The sequence below is a fragment of the Conger conger genome, chromosome 10 (genome assembly GCF_963514075.1).
Source record: "Conger conger chromosome 10, fConCon1.1, whole genome shotgun sequence".
NCBI lineage: Eukaryota > Metazoa > Chordata > Actinopteri > Anguilliformes > Congridae > Conger > Conger conger.
This window is the reverse complement of record NC_083769.1, coordinates 31,037,516-31,061,007: the sequence shown is the minus strand read 5'-3', so window position 1 is coordinate 31,061,007 and position 23,492 is coordinate 31,037,516. Positions and strand designations below refer to the sequence as shown.

At 41.0% G+C, this 23,492-nt stretch overlaps 1 protein-coding gene across 1 annotated transcript in view; it reads right to left on the bottom strand.

Moving 5' to 3' along the window:
• Nucleotides 1–18,800: 18,800 nt before the first annotated feature.
• Nucleotides 18,801–23,492, bottom strand: part of col7a1 (collagen, type VII, alpha 1) — an 85,951-nt gene continuing 81,259 nt past the window's right edge. The window contains exons 116-118 of the mRNA XM_061257731.1: nucleotides 22,874–22,942; nucleotides 21,556–21,732; nucleotides 18,801–20,606 (exon numbers count right to left, since the gene is read on the bottom strand). The gene's annotated coding sequence lies outside the window, so the exon portion shown is untranslated. The remainder of the gene's footprint in view (nucleotides 20,607–21,555; nucleotides 21,733–22,873; nucleotides 22,943–23,492) is intronic.

The window sequence follows — 23,492 nt, the reverse complement described above, 5'->3', positions numbered from 1 at the left end:
CTACCCACTGCACCATCCGTGCCGCCTCCCAAACACCCACATGCCTTATCTATATACACTCAGGGAGCACTTCATTAGATATTCATTACTCTTATTTTTTAGACTTATTTTTTAGACTTATTGGTCTTCTGCTGCTGTAACCTATCCATTTAATAGGTTTGACATGTTATGTGTTCAGAGATGCTCTTCTGCATACCGTGGTTATAATGCGTGGTTGTTTGCCTTACTGTCACGTTTCTGTCAGATTTGACCAGTCTGGCCTTTCTCCTCTGACATCTCTCATCAACAAGGTGTTTTTGCCCTTGCAAACTGTAGAGACTGTTGTGCGTGGAAATCCCAGGAGATCAGCTGTTTCTGAGATATTCAAACCACCTTGTCAGGCACCAACAATTATTACATGGTCAAAGTCACTTAGATCACATTTCTTCCCCATTCTGACATCTTGTGTGAAAACAACTCAACCTCTTGTCCATGTCTGCATGCTTTTATACCTTTATAAAAGCATGCCACATGATTGGCTGATTTCACAAATTTCAGAATTTCTTGGTATTTGGTATGTCCCCAAGCTTTAATGGAAACATGCACTCAGGCTGTCTTGTGTGCAAAACCTGATGATCCGTGTTAACCCAACATTATTTGACAGTGTTCTAAAGGGCATCTTGGGATGTTACTGAATGCTTGGCTTTTGCCAGTCCCCATAAATGTTCAATAGGGTTGAGGTCAGGTTATTGTGCAGCACTCCTTGCTCTTATTTGGTCTTCAAGCAGTTATTGCTTTCATTTGTTCTAAAATTTTCAAAATTCAAAAACATTCTGTTTCTTTCCACGATTACATGACAAATAAATCCCAGATTTTCAATGTGGTCTCAAAGTTTTGGACCCCACTGTATATACAGTACTGTGCAGAAGTCTTAGGCACCCTAGACTTTATTATATATATGTTTTTTTTTTTTTTTTGTATAAAATAACACATTTGAGATTTCCAAACATTCATTTTCCAAAAGATTTAATTTTACAAAAGTAACATATTACTATAAGCAATTTGCTACTTTTTACATAAAAACTTGATCAAGGTTGAGATCAGAAGCAAGGAGAACCAAAGTCTGCAGAAGAACTGTGGCAAGCTCTCCAACATGCTTGGAACGACCTCCCTGCTGATTGTCTTATAGAACTGCAGGACAGGGTTGGCTATCTCAGAGAAGTGATGCAGTTTTAATGCCGAAGGGTGGCCACAAAAAAAATAGATTTGATTAAGTTTTTAACTACTCTGCCAAATTACTAAAATGTAATGTAAAATGTATAGTATGTTTATTTAGGACCTTTCATTGAATTATTTTTGAAAGAATCTTATCTGTACAGAATGTTATACAGGTGCCTAAGACTTTTGCATGGTACTGTATGTGAGTATGCCCGCATATGTGCATTTCTGTATGTGTGTGTGGGTCTGTCTGTTTATGTGTCTGTCTATATTCTCTCTGTCTATGTATGTGTGTGTGTGTGTGTGTGTGTGTGTGTGTGTGTGTGTGTGTGTTTGTACACAGGTGTATTGTATGTGTGTGTACAGGCCAGAGACAGATGTGTACAGTATGTGTGAGGATGTTCTTGTGCTGTGTGTCAACAGAGATAATTTTGTTCATTATATTGTTTCGGAAAAATGGATGCGTAGACATTTAGAATTTCCATAGATAAAAATAATACTATGTACAGGTCTAGAAGTAAGCCAGAACAAAGACACACTTAATTCAAATGCACAGCCTACATATTATACTTTAATCTCATTGGGTGCTGCCATTGCTATATGAAGAGACAACACAATGAACAATATATCACCTACTGTTTACCACCTTGTATGAAGGCGGGGCATGTGCAGAACTCTACTTGCCTCACGAAAAGCTGTATAAGCATATGCTCTCATTCTCCTCTCAGCTGCCCTCTAAAAATACAGGTTTGGCTAAAAGCTGTCAGCTGCTGGCTGTACTAAACCGCCAGCTCTGCCCTCCAGCAGCAGGAGCAGTGATCATGGGGTGTGCATTACAGGGCGGGTTGATATTCTGTGCAAAGAGAGCCTGTCTCAGAGGTGCCACCCACTTCCCAGAGGAGAAAGTGAGACTTTCACGTCACACAACTTAGAGAACGAGAGGGGCTTTCACATTGGCATCTGAGAGCTATCTGTTCACACCCCAAGAAGGTCATATCACGCCAGGGACATGCATGTCAGTGGTCATTACCTGCCAGATAGCAGATAGGGTTGGAGAAGACTTCAGGGTTAGAGCTCCTCCATTTAGTAACATCAAACAACCTGGCTTCAGTTTTTTACCCCTGGCTAGACATGAGTTCCTCCTGCTAGACTACTAGCCAGAGCTTTATTTAGTACTGGAGAGCACACAAAGTGCCCTAGACTCTGTCAGACTGGTGTGCACAGACACACACACACATGCACACATACAGAACATACACACAAACAAACAAATAAATAACTTTCCCCCACTGCACAGTAGGATGTAATTGCATAGTATTGAAAGAAAGCTCAAGCATTTATGTTTAAACAGAGCATGACATTTATTATCAAAGCGGTTAATATTAATCAATTTTTTCATCAACTTTGGAAGACAATCTTGTGAAATTTACTAGTCAGTCAGATCAAACAGCCAGATTACATAACGTACCATTAGAACCATTAGAAACGAAGTCCTATAAATGATATGTATTACTATATTATAAGTACAAAATAAAATGCATGGCTTAAGCCTGAATCTACTGTACATATGTACTGAACTACAAAGTAACAAATAATCATGTGAGTGTTACCATCAAGGTGCACAAATCAAGACCAATGAGATAAAGAAGAAAAGGGTATTTTTGTAAAGAATTGAAAGTCTGAAAGGGTCCATTTTTAGATGTGGAAGGCAGCCAGCGAATCCAGTTTCATGACTGATCGCAAAAGGTCATTCCACCTTTGGAGGTTAAGGGGAAAGGACAGTAGGAGCCATGTGAAGCAGCTGCTATGTGCTTGAAGAGATGGGACAGTCATCTGGGAAGAGGAGGCCAAATGGAGACTCTGGTTGGAGTGTATGGTGCAGTCATTGTCTGAAGATAGCAAGCGGCAGTACAATTCACAGCTTGGTGTGCCAGTGTGAGAGTTTTGCCATTGGAAGCCAGTGAAAAGTGGTGAGGCATGTGTACATTGATGGAAGTTGAAGACAAAGCAGGCAACAGCCTTCTTGCACTGGGCTGAGTGCACATGCCAGGTGGTCGGCCAGCAAAGGGCTACAGCTGTCAAGACAAGTAGTGGTGATGTCTTGGGTGAGGAAGGAGCAGATTGTCCTGAGGTTGTAATGGGAGAACCTGGGTGGTTGCTGAAGCATGTCCTGAGAAGCTATGCTGGTTATCCCAAGTCCTGGGAGAGAGACACTACAGGGTTCCCCCTGAAATACAAAGGTACATTCCTTGGGTACATGAGGGACAAAAAAAAGAGAGAAGCCTTATTTGAAGCAGCATGGGCAGACATACTGTAAGAGAGGAGAGGAGAGATGAATGAGAGCAGGGCTGGAAAGGTCTGGAGTGTCAGCAATGCAGACCCGACCTCAAGGTGGGGTTCTGAGAGGGAGGATGCTAGGAGATATGGAACGGGGGAAGATGAGATACAGCTGGAGGGAGAGAAAGTGCGTGGTCTGGTCAGGCGGTGAAAAGAGCATCATTGAGCGATGATCAGCTCTCACCCTGATTGATGGGGGTGAGTGGTGTAATCTGCCCTTGTTGTGCTCCCCGGCGCTGCCATGGCCACACTGCGGAGCGGCCCTGAGGAGGATGGAGGCAGGCCGACTCAGCATCTCCACCCCCCCACCCTGCATCCCAACCAGCTGTTTGATCAGCGCAGCCAATTAGGTCTCTAAATAATTCATTGAGTCTCAAACTAAATTTACCTTGCATGAAATGTGTTGACAGACTTCACAAGCTTGTGTCACCTCCCTGTGGTGGGATGTCTAGAAGCCTAACATTAGTACTGTGCCTCATACGGATTCTCAGCGATAAAACATAGCTTGTATTCATGGGCTATTGTATGGTGTTCACACTTGTATATGCCTGCTTCCTGTTGTGTTTCACATTTAATGGCCTGTGAAATTAGTTCTTTCTTGGAGGAAGATAAAACACAAGAAGTGAAGGTTCCGTAGGATCGGCCAGGGTGCGGAGGCCAGCTGCAGTCAGCTAACATCAAGGTATTCTAACATCACCAAGCATCCTTATGTCTTAGTGCTGGCTGACCTTTACTGCTGCACTGCAATCCACTTCCTAATACCAGACTATGACTAACCTGACAACTCCGCCTTAGACCGAGAAGGACTTCTGCTGATCGCCATTGAAAGATTCATTGAAAAACAAGCAGCAGTTTCAGATCCAGTCAACGGCATATAATAAAGAAAACAGGTAACCGTGTGTGTGTGTGTGTGTGTGTGTGTGTGTGTGCGTGCGTGTGTGTGCGTGCGTGTGTGTGCGTTTCCATGCATTTCTCGACAACGGTCATCTCCACAGGGGCACCTGCTGACAGACAGAGGATGAGATGCACAGTGACCTTTCAGAGTGCCCCCACTTCCCCCCCATCTGTTTCCTCTGACAGCGAATGACCCATGCTCCCGGCTGTCAGAGCCCACCCTCTCCCTTACCGTCTCGATCCTTCTGTTCGCCACAGTGAGCTGCCGTGTTTAGTGTGTGTGTGAGTCTGCGTGTGTGTGTGTGTGTGTGTGTGTGTGTGTGTGTGCGGGGGACTTCATGATCGGAAGGGTGCACACCTGTTCCTTCTGCATCCTTGACACCACTGCGTCACAGTGAGGCTGATGAATCAGAAACAGTGGAATGGACCTTTGACCATCTGCTATTCTGGGGGCTGATCAAGGCCTTGGGGGAACAGGGAGGTAAATGGAGGGCAGGGAGCTGTGGATGTTTGTATTTGAGATGGTTATCACTATCTCACAGCATGAAATTATACCACTATAATAGGAACATAATGGTAGATACTACTGTGAAGCAACCAAAATGTTTGAAGGAAGTTACATTTATATTATTATAGACAATATCTGCACAACACAGGGTACACACACACACACTCACACACACACAATCACTAGGATCACCAGTAGAGGATGCAGCTGTACACTACAGCAACTCCTGCTTATGCTTCTACAGTATTCATAAAACACTTATTATGCTGAACTGAGCTTTGATGGGCCATGAAGTCATCAGCCTTTTGAGTTACTCAATCTTTCTGTCCCAGTCAGCTGAATTTGCAATTTTAATACAAGTGCCACCATGTGCGTGATTCCCCACTTGCCATTATTACTGCCATTACCCACAACTGTCTGCTCCTCAGAGGAAAAGTACAATTCATTTACAAAAGGTGCTGTTGAATTGGGTTATAGAGGGCATTGCATTGAACAGATGATTGGCATGCAGCGACATTTATCTATAAAACAGATGTCATTCTGATGAGCTCATGCCCAGGCTCCTGCTGGACTTAGGGGACATAGAATGGAGGTAATAGCACAGCCAGGACAGAGTGGGAGACTGGTGAGATGCACCAGAGTGCCATTTTTATAAGTGCCATCCACCCATCCATCCATCCACCCTTCCCTCTGAAACGCAGGCTTATTTTCACTGCTCTCTGCTTCCTCCTCAGCTGTGCAATTTAGCACGGCTCTGTTCTCCTTTCAGGCTGAAAACGGCATCTGGGAGTGAAGAGAGACAATTAGAGAGCAGAGAGATACTGGGTGGGACACAATTACCGCTCCAGCGATCCAGGCAGAGCGTCATCAGCAGCCCTGTCCAGGGCTCACAAGCAGGCAGCTGCTGCCGGGCAGAATTGGGCAGAACCGCAGAGACCGAGCCGAGTGGAGACCGGCGAGGTCCAGCTCCAACAGCTGCTTTACCAAATGAAACAGTCACACTCTATTAAAACATAATTATCTTACATCAATAGTTTATCTGTCAATGTGAAAGAAAGGCAAGCAGTGGATAAAGTAATTAATTAAGGAGAAGGAGATTGGAGCACAGGCATTAGATTTGGGTGTGCGTGGGGACATGAAATTAGGGTTGAAAATTGGTGTACAGAGCAGTGACCGTTAAAATGGCAGAACGTTTTGGATATCTAAAAAATGACCAGGAGGTTGTTGAAGACAGATCCAATTAGCTAAATGTGCCGACGAAAAGCAGCTGCCAAAGGAACACTTCTAATATGCTTCAGCATCTTAGAGATCAGTTACTCTTAGGGGGAAGGCATGGACTCATTTAAAACTTTAGCATTACAGTGGCTTAGAGAAACTTATACTAATTAACTTTATATTAATGAAGGCCTGATCAAGGTAACTATAGACTTGCACTTAAAACACTAGCCATCTGCCCCTACCAACTTTCAAACCATACCTTTGCCCTTGAGCTGGAGCCACCGTTGTATTGGAAAAGGTGTGGCACAAATTCCACAGTTGCTAATGTTGCTCAGTCTGCTAAGTTGCCTTGGCCTGTACCCAAACTCAAGCATGCCTATTACATTTTTAATTATGTGTCTGTGAGGAATTATAAATCATAGTTTATGCTTTAAAAAGGTTACTCCTGTTCTTACATTTCAAGTTGACATCACAATATAATCTTTTTTGGTTTGTGGAATGGCTGGGTGAGTGAGCCCTAGAGAGCATTAGAGAAAGAAAATAGGGGATATAAGGGTGGCAATGTTGCACATAACAGCTATCAGCAAAAAATAACAGTTATTTGAGCAGGGAACTGACATAAGTGCATTTTTATAGAACCTGACACAAAGTCTGCTCTTTCAAAGGTCAGTGTTACACAATCTCCTGATATCATTTGCAATTATTTTATTTTTAACAATTCAATTTTAGCATTTGCTGACAGATTAAAATGGCAAAATCTTTTCTCATGTAGCCTATAGCACAAGCACGATCAGTTTGCATTCACCAAAAACATCAAAACTGAAAGTACCATTCTCACATATACTATACATACAGTATGCATCCATGCTGTGGAAACACAAATATCAAATCTACAGTATCTGTGCACTCAGTCACTCATGGTACCATGGTAACCATAGGAAGTTTAAAAAAAGCACTCGTGGGGGATGACAGGAGAGGAATATACTGTACTGCATAATATCCTGTACTGTATAATAATGCGCATGTATTTGAGGCTGCTTTGCCTTAAATAAGCAGTTTATGGTAAAATTACATAATTCCAGTATGGCTCATCTTCCCAGAATACACACTGAACCTGCTCTAATTATAATCTGCTCACAAAAAATTCAGTCTTTCGGGTTCAGAACTATGCTTATTAAAGCAAGCAAAATGTTAATTTTCCCTTTATATCAGCATGTGGAATTTATAATTACATCATGCTGATCTGAATAGTCCCAAAAACCATTGCTTAGAAATCAGTACTCTCACAACCACCCACTGGCACCCATAGATTGCAATGAAGCAATGGAGATATGAGCCGGGTCAGAGAGGATCCTGCTTGGCTAAGACACACACCCGCGCACAAACAACGGTGCATTTTCCTGACACATGGGATTAGACGGGCAGAGAGGAAGACAGAGAAAGAGATAAGAGCAACCCTTGAATGTATTTTACAGTGTTATACTTTCATTCCAATCTTTAACTTCTCAGTAACTGCCCATCCATTCATAGTTACACATCAGCCATTTTTTTCAGCTCAAAACCTTTTCTTACTCTAATACCACCGACTACTGTTCAATTCAAAAGCAATGTTTTTAGTCTGCTAGCTACTGTATATCTGTGATCATTTTAACCTGGAACTCAATCATATATGCGGCCAAATAAATGAATGTTCCCTGATTCAGTTGTTGCATCATGATTCAATCTCTCTGCGCACATACTTGCAGTTCCTCGTCTGCTACTGACTGATCATCCTTTCAACTGACCTCAGCCCCATTCTCCACTCTCCTCTCATCTCAATCCCCCTAATCCCTCCCTTTCCCTTTCCCCTTCTCCCGTCCTTCAACCCACTCCCCTCCCTTCTTCCCCCGCTCTTCCCAACTCCGCCCACTCTCGTCCCTGCACCCTGCCTCCCACTGCGGCTCTCCTCCCTCCATCTCCCCCGTTCTCCTAATCTTCTCTCACACCATCGTCCCATAACTGCACAGCGTCTGTGGCCGCTTGCCTGTGTACTACTGATTGCAGCTTGTGAGATAAGGATTAGATGCTTCCAGTTGAGCAGTGCAAGTCATAGGGTTTGTCTTTGTAAAGAGGTCAGCTTTACCATATTTTACTTGTATAGAAGGCTTTTCATCTAGTGAGGGATGTTCTGAGGAATGATGGACCAGTTCTGCCAACAAACATTCATGGAATTTTTGCTTGATTTAAATGCAAAATGAAATCAGAAATGAAGGCTGAGCAAAATGAAAAATGGCATATGTTAATTAGTCTATATAAGCACTGAGGGACTCGAGAGAGTGTTCTAATAAATCTGTTGTGCACAGGCAAATCACAGCAGACATAATGAAGTAAATATGCAAATGATCAATGTCTTCAAACAGCAGCTATAATATGCTGAGGTCACTGCAAAATCACTGTCCATGGTGATTGTCACTGATATATAAGTGGGTGTGTATGTGTGAGTGCATGTGTGCGTGTGAGTGTATGTGGGTATGTGCGTATATGTGTGAGTGCATGTGTGCGTGTGAGTGTGTATGTGGGTATGTGCGTATGTGTGTGTATGTGTGTGTGTGTGTGTGTGTGTGTGTATGTCTGTGTGTGTGTGTGTGTGTGTGTGTGTGTGTATGTATGTCTGTGTGTGTGTGTGTGTGTGTGGGTGTGAGTGTGTGAGTGTGTGTGTGTGTCTGTGTATTTGTGTGTGTATGTGTGTATGTGTGTATGGGTGTGTGAGTGTGTGGGTCTGTATGTGTATGTCTGTGTGTGTGTGCGTGAGTGTGTGTGTGTGTATGTGTGTGTATGTGTGTGTGCCTGTGTGGAGTGTGAGAGCGCGTGCACACGTGCATGTGTGCATGTCCAAGCAGCAGGGGAAACTGTAAGACAGAAGGCAGAGTCATGTGACAGTACTCCTGTCTTGCCAGCACTCTGTGTGAGAATCAACAAAACCATGAATCAGCATTATGACTAACTTTTTACCCCAAAGAACAAGGCCTTTGGTTTGTACAGTTGAAACACTGATGGTTCAAGAAAATAATATTCAGCAGACATATGGACAGACACTGATGGCTGCACCAGGCCTCTATTTCTTCTTTTTCACTTGAGTTGTATGTTTCTGTGCATGTACAGTGCAATAAAAACTATCGCCTCACACATGAAGGTTTACCTTAAGGTTTACCAATGTTGTTAAATGTACTCTGTAGATACATGCTGTGTTATGTATTTTCCTCCATCCTTTCTATGGAGCAATTAAAGGCATAGTTATTAGTGTTGTTTATCTGCTTAGAATAATGGCCTTACAATGTGCATTTAATCTTTAATCGATTTACACAGCATTTTGGGTAAGGGCATGGCAGTGTTCCAGTATTCACTTGCAGGTTCATAGAACAGAACTAAGTCCACACTCGAGACTTCTCACATAGTGTAATCTGCTGTGTCCTGCCGGTGTAAAATCCACATTCAAACTGAAGGCATCTGTTGCTCTCAAAGTTTGTAATTGTAATTCACAGTGAATTAAATTAAAATTAAAGAATCATTATCATACTGAGGGCCGTATTGATAATCAAAGAAAATTGGAGGGGGTCCATTTCTTATCTCACTATAAAATAGCTTACAACTGTTTTTCACCAATAAGGTTCTGCCAAAAAACTGTAATATGTACCTTAGATTCAAAACTATACAAAAAAACAACTGCTTAGCCCAATAGAATTGCAAATCCTTAAATTGCTTTTAAGGAGAGAGGATCTGGCCAAATAGATCTGTAATAGGAGCCTCTCCTGTCCCTTCCGCTGTGCTGGGAGGGTGTGCTGATATCCTGTAAATAAATGAATGGGAGAATGGTGATGCCCTCTGGGATCGTGTGCAGTCCAAGCTGAGTTTATGTGATCAGCTAACTGTTTCTTCATGTTCTCATCCGTCCTTCCCCTCACACATGTACTGTACTTTTCTGTGATTGTTTTCACAGTTTTCAGTCCTGCCACTGTGTCAGAGTCAGCATGCATCAGTGTCACACTGTACTGAGGACTTATCGCATGGACAGTTGCATGTTCATTTAGGGGTAGACCCAGGATATCTAAGCATCGTTGAGAAAACGTTCCGCGGAGCCTTTGATAATAACAGCACATACAGAGGTGTACGCTCAGGCCAAACTGTGGGTCATGGTCCTGCTGGCCAGCAATGTATCCACCACATTCACCGACAGAGAGACAGTCTTTGCAGTCTGGCCTCTTCATGACACAGTTCACACACCCCTGCTTAACCCAGGTGACTCATACTGAGAGGAAAAACTGGCAACTACATCAGTGTCCATGAAATAAAATGTTTATATTACTTTTTGACAGCTACCACTAAAGAATTGTCCAATTAAATGGTTCCATTCATTGCCAGTGCTCATTGCCATAGCAACACTGACTTAGAGGAGTATGTGGGAGAAAATCAGTGTGAATTCCATTCTCTTAGCTTTCAGCCACCCAGACCTGGGTGGTTAAACAGATGAGGCTATTTTCTGAAGACGAATACAGAAGTGCTGTTCATGGTAATCAAGCAATTAGAGGACAGTACCAGCACATCACAGCAGGGGGAGCCATAACTGCACCGTTAAAACAACAGTTTTGGTCTGGGAAGGGGAAGTACAGAATGGAAGCTGCCATCATGGACTGCTATGCGGTGGCTTGACAAGTCCCCACATCCAACAAGAGAACATTAATCCCAGGTGTGTCGGCTGAACAGGGCAATAGCATAAGAACAAGGTGCATTTGTGAAGAAATGCAGTCTGTGAAGTATGTATGTGCATTCATGCAAATTGTAGAACTCATTTAAATGAGTTATTAAGAGGGCTCATACAGTCCAAAGCACTAGCTTTCAGCAATACCCAGAATTAAATCCTGACAGACCTGGTGTTGACTGTGTCCAGGAGTTCTGTGGGGTGTCAGGTGACTTAATTCAGGGTTCTGATTTATCCAGAAGGATATTCCCTACCTAATTAGGTCATGGAGATTTCCCCAATCAACTTGACTGCAGCTTAATTGGCCAATATTAGTTAGATTTTAATCTCTAATCATTATCCACTGTACATTGGGCGTGCCATTGAGTAAATACTAGTTTCTCTATGTACAGGTACTGATATGCTGTTGGATGTCAGCTCTTGGAGTGTAACCAAGTGTAAATTAGATTGGTCAGTAAATTAGATATGTACCCAACAGCAGTAGCATGTTGGCTCAGTGAAATGGCAACGTGGACATGATTCCAGCATGAAGAGGATCACATTTAATTTGATCATTTAAGAATATTCTGATCGTTTTACCAACCACAATGATAGTAACTCCTCACTAGGAAGCACCACATACCAAAGATGGGGAAAATAATTATTCTATTCTCAACACTATTCTGACCAACTGTTGAGACAGCTCAATACTCAATACTACTCTGACCACCAGTCAGTTTAGGTTTTATATTCAATCTGTTCATTATTATGGTAAATAGATTATTCAAATAGAATGGCAGTTGTATATTTTGGGCCAAAGCTAAAAGTGAGATGCCATGTTAAGATCAAAGCAATACAGCAGCATACATATGACTGCCTTTCTCTTTTCATTAATATAACTATGAAAATGTTTCAACGTTTTCTTTCATTTTAATTTAACAACTGCATAACTGAAAAATCATGTTTGGAGGCTGAATGTTGAATCTAATTTCAAGAAGCAATCAGTACATTTTTAGAACACATACCGCACCTGGCCAACTGATAACCTCATCTAAACTTCATGGTGCACAAACGGCTGGTGCCTACAATCACCAAATGTCATCCTGTCATTTTCTAATCCTGATTTACAAGCACATTAATAATCACAGTGTGGGTTGGGCGGGGTGCACAGGATGCTAAAATGCATTTAGCTTTCAGTTCCCCTCTGTGTACATCATCAGCCATCAATCACAAACCGCATAGCACAGTCACTTCTTATCTCTGACTAAACATTTAAAGAGCCACATGTGTCAGCGTTCCTGGTTTTAGGATCTAAAACGCCCACAAGATGTTCGCAGAGAGCAGAGACATGGGTTTTTTAAAAGTCCCTAAGCCTGCCCCCAGAGCCCAATTCCACCTCTGCCTCTTTTGGTCAACTCTCGGTGTCAACATTTAGCAACGTCATCCGATAATTATGCAAAAACATATGCCATGTCAGGTGAGAAATTACATTGTGAAAAATAACGCTTATCCCCTAACATATGCATACTCCCAAAATTAAAAAGTAAAATGACCAATGGTAAAATTGCTTTACTCGAACCAGTATGGAACACAAAATGAAAGCTTGTGGATGATATGAAAAGCTCAAAAACACAAAAAAAAAAAAAAAAAAAAAAAAACCTGGGTTGGTTCAGTATACAGTTTAGATTTAGATAAATGTATTCCACAAAATACCTAATATATAACGTTTCAGCATTTGAGCTCACAGTTTTTAGTGTGTGAACGTTCAATAAATCTTCTTCTCAGCCAAACAAAACTGCCATTTTCTGGTAACATTTTTGAATGAGGGGCAGCAGAAGGGAGTCTGATGTTGAAGCAGAGTGAATATGTTGTTGTAGAATAGCTGGCTGAAGTGAGTGGAGCGACAAAAGCCATTTTTATCCATGATAATTCTTCTCCAAATTTGGCATTCCCAATTGTATTTGTGCACCTGTGCTCTAAAATATGTGCTGCTAGCTGTTACCTCTCCAATTTCCATGAGCTGAGCTGTGCAGTGGACAAGGAGAAGAGAAGAGGACAATCCCACAGTTCTGTGCCAAATTTGGATCCAGATGGTCAATGGCCCAGCCAAGATAAGATACCAGACCATTCTCACAACACTGCACTAAACCACTGCTTTAGCTTGACCAGTCAGCTGAATATTATAGCTTGTTGTTCAAGTCACTTTCAGTTGCTCTTTATCGATCCTGAGTGGCATTTATATCTTGACCTCTAGCTTGAGCCAGCTAAGAAAATGAATCTGCACAGCGGACATGCAGTAGTTATAGCATGTATACAGATTTGTGGCTTAAAGGGGCGTTTAGGGATCAGCAGTAAAAATACTGCAATCAGGTACAAACCCATGGCTTGTTCTTAGTGTCAGCAAGGAGGTTTGTACAACATCAATATACAGATATATACACTCACTGAGAACTTTATTACGCAGACCTGCACACTAGCTTGTTAGTGCACATAGGTAATCAGCCAATAATATGGCAGCAGCTAAATGCTTGAAAGCATGCAGACGTGGTCAAGAGGTTCAACTGTTTTTCAGATCAAATGTCAGAATGGGGAAAAAATGTGATCTAAGTGACCTCAACTGTGGAATGATTGTTGGTGCAGACAGGGTGGTTTGAGTACCTCAGAAACTGCTGATCTCCTGTGAGTTTCACACATAACAGTCATAACAGTTTGCAGAGAATGGTGCAAAAAAAAAAAACATCCAGTGAGCAGCAGTTCTGTGGGCAGAAATGTGTTGTTAATGAGAGAGGTCAGAGGAGAGGGGCCAGACTGGTCGAAGCTGACAGGAAGGTGACAGTAACGCAAATAACCACACATTACAACAGCGGTATGCAGAAGAGCCTGAGCCTAATAAATACCTAATAAAGTGCTCACTGAGTGTATATACTGTATATTAACATTAGCATCAATCAATAATCAATAATCTTCATTGCCTCTGGTATACCATTTATTTTAGTCTAGTAAAAAATCACAACGCTAAACATTAAAGGGACAGATATAAATCCATAACTGGCCCTAAACAAGAATGTGTTTACGGTCCCAAAGTGTTCTCTAGAATAAATCACAACCACCACTTAAAGTTTGTGTAGCCCAGGGAAGGTTGTGGTTCTAAACAACTGCATAGAGTGTTTATGTCAGCTGCTGCTAGCTCTGTATAAATCACCCCAAGTCTAAAAAATACTTAGTCATTGAATAACATGGAAACAGCCCAATAAAGCATTTTCAGCGATCTCTGAAAGGTTGAGCCAACCAACCCAGCAGCATACAATGAGTCATTTAATAGCAATATGACTAATACATAAAATTAATCATATGATAAATGATATGACAATGAATTTCCCAAACTTTTGTCCTATGCATAGTCTGAGAAAAAAACAGACTGAATCCAAGGTAATAAGTTGGACTTACATGAACGATATGTTGAAGTATCAAACAAATCTGTGAATCTTGAGCATACCGGAGTTAATATCTTTGACACCTTTAAAGTGGTGAAAGCAGCTCAACTCTCAGCATGCAGCGAATGTCAGTGTGCTTCGGGGTCCATGAACAGAAGTGGAGAGTCAAACTGAGGCCTTACGATGATACCGGAGCACAAGGTTAACTAACAAGCTGTCCACATCCGTCAGATCCATTGCATAACAATATATATAAGCCAGAAACATGCCTGGGGTGTTGTGATTCATATTTGACATGAATTTCCTTGTTTGTATCCCTATCAAAGTTAAAAATACACTGTGCCAGCAGACAGGGAAAGGCCTGAGGAAATGGTGCTGGAGGTTTGGTACATCAGAGGCTGCTGGCTCAAGCCACAGACCATATAAGGAGCCCATATCCTGGGCTCGTTTCCAGGCACCTGCTGGCAATCAGCCTTAATTTCAGGTGCTGCTGAATGTCCAGCCTCCAGGACATCGGCACAAAGTGCAAGTGCAGAAAAGTGAAGGGGTGGCTGGAGAGAAAGGGAGAAACAGAGGAAGAGAGGAAGAGAGGAAGAGAGGAAGGGTTATTATTCGATTATTTTCTCGGAAAGGTACATAATACTGGAATACCAATCCATCCTAAAATGGCTGGATGCCAGAAAAATTTAAAACAAAACAGTGGTCATACACTTTATGCCTCTTATCACTGTGAATTTAATTTATATGCCTTTGTTTTACATTTTTATCATTTTGATATAATATTGATAACTCATTCATCTCTGTATTGCTTTGTAATATTTATTGTGGCGATTAGCCCTATAAACATTCTGCATTGGAAATTTCTTCATGGCAATGTTTCAATGTTTAATACCGGTCATGCTTATCAAATAAAGTTTTCAGATTGAAACATATGAATCATGAACTGAATAGCAGGATAAAAAGGTTAATTGATGGGGAAGAGCCTATCCATCATCCACATCGAACTTCAGCTCACTTAAAATCTAACCATTCTGGGTGATTGATGTCAAAACAAACCAATGCTTAGCCAACTGTACAAGGTCTATGTGTATTCCACCAAACTAATGGTGTATTTTATTATTTATGTGCATATTTCTGGGACAATATAAATGACTGAAGCATCAGCAGGCTAATATTTTGCCTGTCATTTTTTGAATCAATGACTGGAATAAAAAAACATTGCACCATAGTCTGAAATGTTGAAGACACAAATGGAAGTAAATAATATTTTATTTTTATAGCCAATATTTACAATATTTTCCACTTACAATACATGAACAACATAGGTAATATACCTAGTATGCTAGAGTCAATTTAATTCTCTATTCTAAGCCCCCCCGCCCCCAGCTTGCTGCTGTCCTCCTGCCTGTCTGCTCATCTTACGTTTACTTTTTAACTAGTTTTAAAGTCTTCTTGCCTGTCTGCTGATCTTATCTTTACATTTTAAGTAGTTTTAAGTCATGAAAAGCTTGTATATTCTGCAGTACTGAACAAACTCTGTTGCTTGTCGTGATCATTCCCATAACTAATGTAACCAGAATAAACCTCATTGTCAGAGTTAACATGCTGTTATTTCAATCATACAGAGAGAAACAATTCATAAAAAATACACTTTTTATTATGTCTTCTTCCCTCCTGCCAGCATTTATGCACATTGCATGTTCAATCACAACAAAACATCCATCATCTTTCAAAAATCTGCACATTATTAGAGAAATTGCTCTAACCCCTCCTTAATTAAAATAGTAGATACAATTGGTGTCTTGGTGTGACATGAATGCATTTGTACTTCTGAAGGACATACATGGAAAATGAACCAGACAGGTTGAAGCATATCCCTGAACTACAGTACGACAGAGAAAAAAGGTCCCCGTCGCCCTCAGACCCTCTCCCCCTCCCCTTCCCCTGTGTCCAGCCAGGATGCCTTCCTCATTTCCGTCTGCCGATGCGAGCCATCAGCTCTGCGTTGGCCGCGGCCTTGGTGCGCAGTTCGTGGTTCTTGGCCAGGCCGATCAGGACGTTGAGGATGTTGGTGGGCACGTCCAGCGACAGGGCGTAGCGTGAGCCCTGGGGGTTCCTCTTGGGGGCGGGGGGCGGAGGCCGTCGTGAGCGCCTGTTTCGGGCGATGGGCTGGTGAGACCCCAGCGCCCCGTGTCGGTTCAGTATGTTGATGGACAGCAGGTCTCCCTCCTTCCCTCCCTCTGGCAGAGCCTGCAGCTCACAGAGCCCCCTGCCCACCAGGAGCAGCCCCAGGAACACGCACAGCCCCGCTCCTCGCATCCTGGCCACAGAAAGAGCCGGTCTGAACGAGGCCCAGACCCAAAGAGGAAGGAATGAAAGGAAGGAGAAGATGTAGGAGGTAAGTAACAGGAGGAAAGAGAAAAATAATACATTTCTACATCCACAGTTTAAAATTGTGACAACAGGTTTTGAGGGGTTTTTTTGCACAGTTTAACTTAATAACGCAATAGTTATCAGCTTTTGAGCTCATAAAAAAAAAAAAAAAACTATATAAGGACTAGAAACTCAAACACTTTATGATACTCAAATTGTCTACAGTAAATAAATTACAGTAGTGATATTTTACCTTTAGAGAGCAATTTATATGATTATATGATTATATGACACTGGTTTATATGATTTATTATTATATATTATTCATTATTACATTTCATTACATTCATACATATATACAGAAATACTATGCTAAATTTTATGCACTATATATTTTTCTCTCTAAAGCTCAACAACTATGTCAATATGTGTGTAGTCACATTACTAGACTACATTTTAATTAAGGTATTTATGCAATTAATGTATGATTTATACACCCATTTCTACACCCAGTCTCAAATGAAACCAATATGTAAATATTTCTAAATTATGATATATTCTTCAAAACTCAGAACACGGCAATTGCAAGACTTCGGGTTTTAAACCTTACTTTCATTTTTATGATATTTGATACTTAATGTTGCCAAAATACAATTATATGTCATTACTGACTAAAACCCGAAAACTCGTTAAAACTAGTTTATGTTTGCTATTGATATCATATATACAAAATATATACAAAAAAATTGTCCTTGTGGTCTTTCCCTTCAGATTGATGGTAAAATGTAGGGTTCCTTTTCGTGGCTGGGAATGAAACTCCCAACATCTGAACCATTCATGTTACGCAAGACAGATAGAATGACAGCATGTTCAGCAAAATCATACAACCCTGAGATTGCATCGAGTACACGTTTTTATCGTTTATTAGCTATGGTTATCAGAGTGAAAGGAAAACTAGTACTCTGTTCAGACAGAAGTTTTCTGGGTCTATATAACAATAAACACTGAACCAAGTACGTTCTTGCACAATACCTTGATACTGAAAACATGGACTTACCTGTCGTTGCTCTTCACAATGAGTTTAAAAGTCCCACTCCTCTGTCAGCGGAGCAACTACAGCTCTGAAAATAAAGTGTGTCTGTTTGTTTCCTTCTGTCACTGTGAGTCTTTGTGCACCAAGTGTGTTTGTCTGTCTGTCTGTCTGTCTGTCTGTCTGTCTGCCTCCCTGTTCCAGCACAGTCTGGGTTTCCACTGATGCCTGAATTGATCTTCAGCTGGGTTGGCTCTGTCCCATCCTCTCTCAAGATCACCATCCTCTTTCCATTTCCACCACTCCTCTTCTCCTCCACATTGGCTCCCTCTCTCTGTCCCTCACTTTGTGCCCACCCTTTCTCCACCATCATTACATCCCCTCACTCACCCTGCCACTAAACGCCTCTATGGCTGCACAATGACTGCTTTCTTATCTGTTAATCCTAATATTTCACTATTGTTTTCCCACCTAGCCGACCCAGCTAACGAACCCACATTTCTAATTAGTTTGCATTAATAACAGCCTTTAGCCTGTCTGGTAGCTGTCACTAGCTTGTTATCAAGCACATGCTTATTCCCTTTGTCAAAGCATTGTTCAACTGTTAATTCCATATGGAAGAAACAGGTGCATGGTTTTGTGATGAAGTGTGTCTGTGTGTTCATATGCACATTCATGTGCACATAATTAAATATTTGTGTGAATTAATTTTTGCTTTTTCCCTGGCACATGTCCATATACTGAACAGTCAATAGTACGGACTGCCAGTGACAGCACATTAGACCAACACTGAGAGAACCCCTCTCTCTTCCTGTCAGACCTTCTATGGCTCATTGCCCGGTGGATTGTACTGTGCACCCCATATGCACATTTTTTCATTCATAGAACAGGAATTAAAGTAATTAGTTTGATTCCATCTTGATCAAATGTATAATGCTTTAATCTCCTGTTGAGTCAGGCTGGTGGAACTATCAACAGAATGGAGTGGTACCACGTCAGCTTGTGCTATCTGAACTGTCACTGAGAACAAGCACACTCCTGCCACTGCCCCAGTGAATAATCAACAAAACACATCAAGACATCAATCAGTACATATTGTTTTAAGTCTTGTTTATTTGCCATATTTTATGATTAATAATTGTGTTTTTCATCTTCAAACAGGACAAAAACATCAGCTTTTATCATTCTTTGAAAAAATACAATACAAAAATAACATTTTGAAATAGCACCTTTTTGCAAAGAAACATGCATTGTTAAACACAATTAACACAGGAATTCGAAACAATTAAAACAACATATTATCAAGATTGTTCCTCGGGTAATAAAATATATACGTATGTACATAAGGGACAGACTTTGCTTACTGACTGAAACACATATTGATACCTTTTACACATGGATTTGGGAAGAGCCCATGCCCAGCTAATATTATGCAAAACTTTCTGCAGCATGATTGTAATGTAGATACAATATTGTGTGAATGTTACTCATTAACTGAGCATCTCTTCAGTACCAATACACTGAGCCCATTCCTTGGGTCATTAAAAAGCCTTAAATTCCCATGCTTTCATTACACAATACTACAAATCAACTGAACTAAGGCTAACTATGTCTTCAGTCAGGAAATAATTTGGTTTTGTGCTAAAATGGCAAGTGGAGAGATTGTTGTTTCAAGATAAAAAGAAAAAGATCCCTGAATGATAAAAAAAGTATTGAGAAGATATTATTTCAATCTGCAACACTGCTTGGGACGTTTAACTGCTTAACTAACACTGGTTGTGATATTTTTCAAGGATTTGACTACAACAGAGACCTTCAGGAAAGTGTCAGAATTAGACACTTGCTTAGTTACTGCTTATGTTCCATGGACTGTTCAAGGACTACAGTAGCACCATATACAGCTGACCGTCAATTAGTTTGTAAATCCCAATTGAGCTCTATTCAAACTGTACTCAAAATGTGAACATATATTGGTGAATTATATGGATTTAAAACAAACTCCAAAAGTGCAAAGACATAAAAGGCTTTAAAGAGGAAAAGCTTCCTTGCATGGATATTATATACTACCAGACCATTACAGTACCTTAAAATAATTACATACAGAATCTGGCCCACCCTCCATAAAAAATCTGCCATTGCCAACTAACATATCAAATAAATAATCTTTGTTTAATCACGTTGAGAACAAAAATATTGTTGAAAGTGTTTTTATATTAATAAGAACAGATGGTAATACTTGATATTGTTCTAATGCAGACACAGTGTGTTAATGACTGGACCTACTATTGGATTACACTAAGATCTGGTGAATTGAATAAAACATGAATAGCTATATTAACTGAAGACCACCATCACTTATGAAGCTCACCTACAGCAGCTTGCATGAATCGCTGTAAAATATTTGTAAAAAATATATATTTTTTATAATTTTAAGATACAGCAGAAACACAGATATATGAACCTCAGAGTTACAGACTGGTCAGCTGAATGGGGTATGAACCTAGTATCATATGTAATATAAGCAATTACACCTTTTTACACCTTTTCAAGATCCATAGATTCTGTTATTTTAGAAAAAAAGAGCATTGGATTGAAAGTCACAAATTTTTAACGAGTGCCAAAAAAGCAACATAATGAAACAAAAACACCTTCTGGTACCTTCTTGTGTGAAACAACACACTAAGGTTAAAGAAATGCAAGCAACCATTCAAGTAAAATTTTATGCATTCTGATTTCACTTTCCAAGTTAAATTTTAAGAGTTCCTAACTACCTCCATTCATATAGTTTGTATCTCTGAGGTTCTACTGTATTCCGTTATGATTTCTTGGCATTGCTTGTAGATCTAGCGAGCTTAGAGAGCTGACTGCTAGGAAACAATCACCGTCCTGACCTGGTGGAATCTGTGACAAAAAGATACAAGAGAACACCAGATTATCATGACATAATTTCAGCTCTTCCCCTCTTTTCGCTCATTCCTTCATTCTTCCTTCCATCCCCATGTCCCAAACATTTCACTATGCCTCTCAAGGAACCCAAATGTCCTCATTATAAGGACAAAATTTGAGGATCTTGTAAAAGAAGCAAGAAAAGATCCTTAAATCACTTTTGATTATAATGAGTACAGTGTATATCTACGTGTGTATGCTTTATGTGTCTTGGACATCAAAAGGACATCCTAATCTGTGTAACGATAAGCACCCAGAACTGCACACTGCACGCCCAGGGCGAACAGGAAGGGCGTACTACTGTGATCCCGGAGTGTGTGCAGGCACAGGAGGGGGATAAGGGTGATGCTACTATGACGTCTTCTAAACATTCACAATATGTATTTTCTCAATCTGGAAGCCCAATTAACCCATCTCCTTTGGAATACATTACTAAAATCTACTGATGTTGGAATAAACATTTATAATGTGGCCTACAATGTATTTCTTTAAGGTAGAGTTATTACTTTAAAGCAATTTAGAAACAGATACTGTATTATCATACAGTATTAGAAAATAATTGACATAACTGTGACAGTATCCGTCTGCCAGCAGCTACAATACAGCAAAAAAAATTATGTCGTGAACCATAAAAGTGGAGTGAATGTTCTCAGTGTTCTTTTCAGAGCAGCTGGTTCGTTGAGGCAGCAGGTAAATTCCTAGCATGTATTTGGTTGTGTGATTCAGCTTGGTGTGTGCAGTTGAATTGGTGAAGTCCTTGTGACCAGGGTGTGCGGTTGAATTGATGAAGCCCTTGTGATGGGGGTGTGCGGTTGAATTGGTGAAGTGCTTGTGACAGGGGTGTGTGGTTGAATTGGTGAAGTGCTTGTGACATGGGTGTGCGGTTGAATTGCTGAGGTCCTACCTGTGCTATGTCCCAGGCAGTGTTCGTCACACTCCTCCTGGGTCAGGAAGCGGTTGCTGTTGCCTCCACAGCCACTGAAGATAAAGGGACGGCAGGCTCCCACCTGGGCGTGGAAGTACCAGCGGATTGTGTACCGCGAACAGCCACCCTCCTCCAAGGGCAACAAGCAGGCATTTTCTGGGGCAACAGAACACACCAGGGGGCATGAGAAGGTCTATCTGCTCAGATCTCACTCAGTGAGTGCTGGCAGCTACATGCGCCTTGGTGATGCAGGCGTGATGTCATAGACGAGCATGCGGAGACACCCCACATCCCCACCATCTCAAGCAGAGGAGTCCACCTCTCAGGTCATGCCATGCCGTGTGTCTGAGCCCTCAAATCACACCAGCCCATGCAAACAAGCACAGAAGATGACAGGAGATGACCCTTACGGAAAGCCACCATCCAAAACCACACAGGAACAACAGCATTAGCAGTGTTATCTCCTTCACAAACCACCTCATCTCACACACAAACACACGCTTACAAACCCATACTCACACACACCATCACTCACTTCATCAGTTTCTCTGTTTGTGCTTAAACATCACTGAGGTGACAGTGTATGATGCTATCTTCTTTGAGCAGTGCAGTTCTTTCCCTGCTGCTACTGCAGGCCAATGTGTTAAGTCAGACAGTTCAAACTTGAAGCAGTACCACCAACAATCATGGACGTAACATGTGGATCTATATTTATATATTCTTTGTTTCCCCTTTGGACTTTCTGGATCCAAGCAAATAGTCCCTGGCATGCAGGTAATCAAAAACTGAGACATCCCAGAGGTTCTGGCAGGATCCAATACAAATTAAGCACTGGTCACATATTCCAAGAGGTTCTGCGCTACACAGTATTTCAGAGCTGTCATGCTACTACATATGAGTTATTATAGCTGTGAAGTCAGCATTATCATTATCATCTCTGGTTTTCCACCAAGACCAATGCTTTCCAGAACCAGCAATTCCACACACAATTCTGAAGTTAAAGGGCACAATATAAAATGGCGATAGGACTGAGGAACAGTACTATTCGTTAACTAATCCACCGATGCCCTCAAACTACATATTTTTTATCTCTTTCAGCTTGGGAGGTGATACAGTTTACATCGTATATCATGTTGACATGGTTTAATAACAGAAATGCAGCAAAGTGAGTTTAGCCAGCAGAGTATTGGATAAGCAGACAGTAAGAATATCACCCTCCCCATGCTGGGTATGTAGAGGCCCCTGGCATGCAGAATAAACCCTTTCAGCTCCAGAGTGGAGATGGGGGGTTAGCTACCTGCCCCTGGGGCCTCTCTCTTGGGTCTCCCAGCTTGGAGAGGTTTGACAGTGCTGGATTCACCTACACCTACAAAAGAGACAATAGCCAGAAAGATAGGGGTATAATGAACAGAAGCATCAGTACTGCTACTGTTCAGCACTATCCACCATGTAGCCTTGCCATACTAACTGTTTCCACAGTGTGCTATATAGAAAATAAACTTCCCTTTCTCTCAGCCTTACATACAAATAAAACATTACCTGGTTAAGGCCGTATTCTTTAGTAGAAAGAATCTTTATCTTTTATCTTGGGTTTATCTATAGCACTGTATAAGCTGTATAAAAAAAGCAACATTGTGCCTACATTATACAATTACAGTATATTCTATTGTATAAATAAAGAATCGTAAATGCAATATATTAGATACAAAAATGTACAAACATTTTTGTTCTACAGGATGTCCCATAGTAATTAATTTAATATTCATGCATATATTGTACAGAAATCAGAATCATTAGTATTAGTAATACTCAGTAGTAATATATGTCAGTTAAAAGGCTGATGCACTTGAGACCAAAGATACAGTCAGTGTGTGTTACTATTCATACCAGCACAACATACAGTCATGTTCAGAAAA